General features: G+C 42.4%; 1 protein-coding gene across 5 annotated transcripts in view; it reads left to right on the top strand.

The window, feature by feature from the left end:
- The window catches only part of kank4 (KN motif and ankyrin repeat domains 4), a 77,204-nt gene that overhangs the window by 49,343 nt on the left and 21,412 nt on the right, over positions 1-6,449 (top strand). The window contains exon 1 of one of the 5 annotated variants that reach the window (XM_005736989.2): positions 94-253. The exons of the other annotated variants lie outside the window; for them this stretch is intronic. The gene's annotated coding sequence lies outside the window, so the exon portion shown is untranslated. Of the gene's footprint in view, positions 1-93; positions 254-6,449 lie in introns of those variants that run through there. 5 annotated transcript variants of the gene reach the window in all.

Here is a 6,449-nt window from a genome sequence, read left to right as displayed (position 1 = left end):
TTCTCTTCTCTTCTCTTCTCTTCTCTTCTCTTCTCTTCTCTTCTCTTCTCTTCTCTTCTCTTCTCTTCTCTTCTCTTCTCTTCTCTTCTCTACCTCTGGCACCATATGCCAACACATCCCCTCTTTCCCACCCATCCTCCCCTCCTCTTTTTCAGTTTTTTTCTCGTTTTTTCTCTGCTGATATTAAGAGAGACTGGGTCAGTAGCATTCACAGAAACAGGAAGGACAGGAGGTGAGAAGAGCTACATGGCAGGTGAGAGAAAAAATTCCCCCTGTGAATTAACTCTGTTTTTCTTGCCACTCTTCATTTTTTCCCCTCAGCTTTCATGTCTCATGAACAATTTGCCATCATTCACCGTTGTTTGCTCTGCTTTTTTCTGTTCGCCTTACCTTCCTCCTTCCTCCCCGCTCTATTTTTACAGTCTAGAACATAGGTCACATGTGCAGGAGCCTCGGATGTGTGAGAAAGAAAGTGTGGAAAAGGGAAAGGGGTGTATGTACAGGATGTGCACGAGTGTAATGGAGAGAGGGTAGTATTGTTCTGGTCGGACAATGTTCGCACTCCCCCACACAGCTTTGGCAGCGATATGTTTGCTGGGGATATAAGAGGCAGCGCACAATAATGCATTAAAACAAACACAGTAAAATAAGAGATGACATACTCAACTTATGTGTGTTTTTTTTCCGTACATGCAAAGGGAAACAAAGCTGGAAGTTTTGCCTCATGCTATGCTAAGAGCGATAGAGTGTGAATTTATAAGTGTTGATTTCTTTGCACAGACCTCCTGCTTGTTCTGCAGAATGTGCTGCTGTACCAAGCTGAATTGCTTTCCTGCACTTATATTCTGCTGGCTTCAAGCCGTCCTCTCTGGCAGAATTATGTGCTTGCATGCACGTTTCCATGTGCTTCTGTGCACAGATCACTTACTTCATGATTGCTTTACTTTGTTAGAGTTTCCTGTTTTTATGCAAATCTGTATGTGTGTTTACTTGTGTGTGTTTGTGCGTGCGCGTGCCTTCTGTGTTTCTGTGTAAGTAGAAAGCCATAATTAATGAGCAAGGGGACCCTGTTTTTTTTAAACTCATGTTAACACTCACAGAAACACATCTCAGACCGCTTACGCTGTCACTTCCGTAGTTTATGCATGTTACGCATACATTCTGTATGTGTGCGTGTTTGAGAAAGACTTGCTTTTACCTGTCAAAAAGGACGTAACTTCACGGATGTGTAACTGAGTCTCTGCTGTTTGTCATGTTTCCCTCCTTTTTATCTTTGACCATCTAAGCCTTTCAAATCCAGACTGCATAACCTTAGACATTCCTAATCCCATCTGTCTTTCTGACAGATGTCACAGATTTATTCTGTTTTCTGCATGTTTCTCTAGTTTCTACCCTTTTTTGTCAGCATCGTTTCACCGACTGTTGACACATCAATAGTCAGATGGCCCAAATGCTAATTAGCTTCACCACTGTTATTACACCCATGAGGGGAAGTAACCATAATGCTAACATATCTCAAACTAGAATGAATAATAGATGGTACAGCACCTCCTTTATCGCTAATGAAAGCCTGCAGCTGTTCCTCATTTTTGGAATGCCACTACAGAACGTGAGGAAAAGACAAGCTCCTTTCACTATGTCTATGGAGGCATACAGAGCTCATGCAATAAGAGACAGAAGAGATGCAGAGATAGAAGAGATAAAAGGCAGTTGCAGCGAAGGCGTGGCGTAAGCGTTATCTGTCCTTTGACAGACACCGCAGAAGCAGGACAGGGGTGGTTGCACGAGGTCGTGTCCACGCTATTACTGATAAAACACTGCACTTACTCTGTCAGCCCCTCACCCATTCTGTATTTCAAAACAGCTAATTATGTTGTAGACTGGTGTCATAAGACTGAGTAAAAATGGAAAATTTGTTTGAGGGCCTTAATAACATTTATTACCAACTATTAAAGGGCAGATGTAATTACTTAAGCAGGACATATTGCCTCAGTGGACAGATGGGCTACAGTATCTGGAAAACATTCATTACATTTAGAAAGGGTTACATATGAGTGGAGCTGTGTCCATGGCAGTTCTACTGAATGTCCTTTGTCCTTTCTTTAAATGTGCAGGCTTTTGTTATTTTCTCTGTTGAAACTCATTTTAAAATACGTGATGTAATAGGCACATGTGAAATGTAAAAATTAGGCCGGAGGTCAAATCTGGCATGGAAACGTTGATATTTACAATCCCGATATACTAATCTCATGTCCTAAATGCTTCTAACAAAGGCAGTAGATTTTAAGCATAGTTTTAAAGATAACAGATATTTCAGAAAGGTTTGACTTTATTTGACCTTGAAGAAGAATCTCCATATATTATTCCTTATATGCCCATTTGTAGTCAGTACAAACACTGGAAGTAAGAAACATAGTTTTAAACAGGTCTGTATAGCAATATTATCACTTTGACCTTCAGATCTATTTACTGACTTTGAAGGAGAGGTCAGAGGTCAAATGTTACACAATATTCTAAATCTTTATATGGTACTTTCTATATGTTGACACCACATACACACCACACTTATCAGAATCATAGTTTCTAAGTCATAACGCTTTTTGTCCATTTTTGATCAATAAATCATTAAACTGAGCTTGAAGACCTTGGTGGATGAAAGGCAAATTCTAATGGATTTTTATTTAACATGACCCCACGCTACCCCTCTACAAAGTTTTTTTTATCAGAATTCATACAAAACACCACATATGAGCGGGCGGAGAGCGGTATGGGGTCTTCACACCTCTGTTCACCCCTGGGCTGGGAGAGTGAGTTGGCTGTCTGGTCGGGGTCTGGGATGCAGGGAGGCCCAGAATCCCAGGAAATATGTCCTGAGTCTGGGGGCGGTGCCTGGCACCCATGGTTCAGTCGGGCCCCTTCCGGAGGTTGGAGGGCCCTCAGTCCGCTCTAGCGTAGCAGGTTGCTGGCGGAGCCTACGGGCACGTCGCCGCAGCCCTCTGTGGCTTCTGCAACGTGGCTGCTGGGTGACCCCACCGTTTTGGGCTCTCCTCAGCTCTTTTCTAGGAGGGTGGTGCTGCTGCCCCTCCAGTGGTCCTCCATGGGCTCTCATGATCTGGGGGCATCTATATCTGGGGCCTGGATCTGATGGATCCACTTGGGAAAATAAATCTGCTCAGTATTTTTTTTGGCCTTCAGACAATAATTCTGACTGCTCCAGTGCTGAATGGGACAGGCAAAAAAGAATTCATACAAAACTTTTTGAGCTATTGTGTTTACAGACACAATGACATGCATGTATGCACACTCGCAAAAACATAACACCCTTGGTGGAGGTAAAGACAACATTTATTGTGTTGCATTGTAGAGTAGACGCATTTATTGCTGAATGGTGAACTAAATCTTAAAGCTTTGTCTTGTTGACGTGCAGTGTGTATTTATTTCATTGTTATAAATTGTTTAAACCACTGCACAGTTACCCACTGAAATCTCAGTGTGAAAATGACAACCACGGCTTTTGCTAAGTGAATCTCCACGCAGTGCCACTTCCCCACAGTTTCTATTTTTTTCTGAAATAACTTTATTAGAGTGTAAGTTAAGCAATTTGTGTGGTTTTCAGGAAACCTCATGATCAGATATATTAAGACTAAGACTCCTTGGAATTTATTTTTACTTTACTTGCATGTTAGAAAACAGCAAGGCAGAAATATTTGGCAAGTCAGAAAGCTCGGAGTTCTCCTGAATGGTCTTTGTACAATACTTGGGGTCTGCAGTATTCCTTTTTAAACAAAGTTCTTTGTGTGGCGTCCTAAAACTGGCAAGTGCATAAAAAAAACATTGCTTTGTGCCTTTTGGTCTTTTTATATAAGGACCAATTTTTATTGTTGGCCTTGAGCTTAGAAAGATGTTTTTCCCCCCTTCATTCTGTGAATAACTGATAAGAGAGACGTTGTAAGGACTTTGCTGATAACCAGCCAACAACTGGAGGTAACTAGTGAACTCACTATTGTACAGACATCTGATTATTACAGCTACATTAAAATTCATGCTCTTTTCAAAGACGGATTCTTATTAAACCGTCCAATAAAGGCCATATCCTGAATTTGCAGTTCTTCCACAGAAAAAAACTTCACTTTTAACTGACCTATAATAGCTTGCTCACTGCAACCCTGTGGGAAAATTTTGCCACTGTTTAATGAAGCCCATAGACAGAAGTTCCCTCTCTCATTTTCTCTCTGGAGTTGAAAGCCAGATGTTGTTTAGCACGAGGGGAACAATCTGGCCCCTGATGAATGCAGACGCTGTTAGACTAAACTTGACTGGATCATACAGGATTAGGACTGAAGATGAACTAGAATAGACCTAAAGGTCTGGGGTGAAGTAAATTAATGATAAATTGGACCAGAAGATGTAATACAGCAGGACCTTTTTCTTGTAATGCACTATACATAGACAGAGATAATCTTAGACTGGGGTGGGATGGCCCAGACTCTACTCAAATAGCTCTTGTAGAGCAGAGAGAGATTGATCTGTTTCTGCAGAACACAGACAGACTAAGCTCTGCAATATCAGATAAATGTCCCCCCAATTCACTCCTTGTATTCTGGATGCTAACAGCATTCTTTGTGCTGCGTGAGCCTAAACTTTCCAGTTCCCAGTTGACTTGTCGGTAAATTTTACCAGTTTTCACACTTTGTTGCACAGTAGCAACAAAGTCATTATGCAAAAACTGTTATCTGCACCTGCAATTCACGAGATTGAACTAATTGCACCGTCAGCTGCGTCCTTCACTCACATTTGTATCAAAGGGGATGCATCTGTAATGTGACACAGATGAGCACATCAGATTGACACCCCCCCCCCCCCCCCAAAAAAAAATGTCTTGATGCATGCTCAATCATCCATATGTAAATCCCCAAAAGTTGCTTCTGGTCTTTGATCAATGATCAGTGGTTGTTGATTAATGGTCATGATAATTTGCATATTAATGATCAAGGAACTGACCTCTCAGCCCATTGTTCATTCAGTGGTGCTTGCTTCAGTTATCAAGCTAAAGTGAAGTTAGCTGTGATTATACCAGAGTAATTAAAGTGGCATCCAAATATGGCTGCAAATTCAGCTCTGGCTGTCCCCACCATGGGTTTCTACCTCTGACTTTATATTTGTTGAAACTGCACTCTGGCAGTCTTGTGCTGTCATAAGCTTTTACCAGCTGTAGTTTGCATATTCACATCTTTATGCGTATCCCTGTGTTTCTCTGCACATGTGCTCCTCCTCAAATGTGTTTTTATCTCGGGCTGAGAGTTGGCACATTAAGCTGGACGCTCCTGCTCGGATTCTCAGGGCAGTACAAGGGTAAACAGAGATAGCTGTTTCCACGCATGTCGGTCCTGTGATAAGACCTTGGGACCTGTGTTACTGTTGCTCAGCCTGCCTGTTATTCTTTAATCTGCTGCTGCGTGCAGTTTCTTTAATGTCACTTTCACACAGCTGATGAACACTTGTGTTTGAAGCGCCAGCTGCAGTCAGTGCACAATGCTTCAGAGTATATGAGAGATTGTAGTGAATTCATGGGTAATTTCTTTTTTATGAGATAAAGTTTGAGACAGAAAATGAGAGAAGGGATGCTGGGACAGCCGGGAGAGCGGGAAAAATGAGAGCGAAACCGCTCTGCTTGCACGAGATACGAGTACATCTGCCACTCCCGTCTCTGCCTCTTTTTCACTTTCCCGCCCACTTTTCTCCCTCTCCCATCCGCCCACCTCTAGCCTCCCTCTCGCTCTCTCCAATCTCATTTCCTGCTGTTCTGTCTTCTATCCAGTCCTGCTGTGTGTCAGTGTATCCGACTAATTCAATCTCCAGTACACAGGCACTCCAGTGTAATGACCCATGACATTCAATTAATGCTTCTTGGTAGGTTAAGTCACCAGTAATTGTATGTGTGTTTGCCTGATGTGCATGTGTGAATCCCTGAGTCGGTGCTGTGTGTATAATCTGGCAAGGGTGACAGCCAGGGTACACGCATTTGATGCCTTTGCATAAAGTAAAAAAAACACATAAAAAAAAACCTCAATGAATAAATAAATGTTGGTGTTGATCTCGTGGTCTGTGCAAAAGAAAAAAAAAGAACAGTTATCTTAGTGTGGTTGGGGTTTCTATACTGATGACATATGAAAACCCACAGCTGTCACTACGGGCTTATTTACTGTACTGTCATTACTCTTCGCATTATCACCATCGCTGCCTCTCGACCAGCTGTCACACGTATAGGATTGGTGTCAAGAGACTGTGGTACGTCCTTTAAGGGGGTTACGTGCGTCTGAGAGACACGGAGTATTCAAACACAGTCACTCAACCTGACACACACGTGAACCTACATGGTGAAGGCAGAGCTAGCAAACACACACACACACACACACACACACACACACACACACACACACACACACACA

The sequence above is a fragment of the Pundamilia nyererei genome, unplaced genomic scaffold (assembly GCF_000239375.1).
Source record: "Pundamilia nyererei isolate P.nyererei 1_Seehausen unplaced genomic scaffold, PunNye1.0 scaffold00072, whole genome shotgun sequence".
NCBI lineage: Eukaryota > Metazoa > Chordata > Actinopteri > Cichliformes > Cichlidae > Pundamilia > Pundamilia nyererei.
The sequence above is the reverse complement of the archived record's forward strand: the minus strand, read 5'-3'. Positions and strand labels throughout refer to the sequence as shown.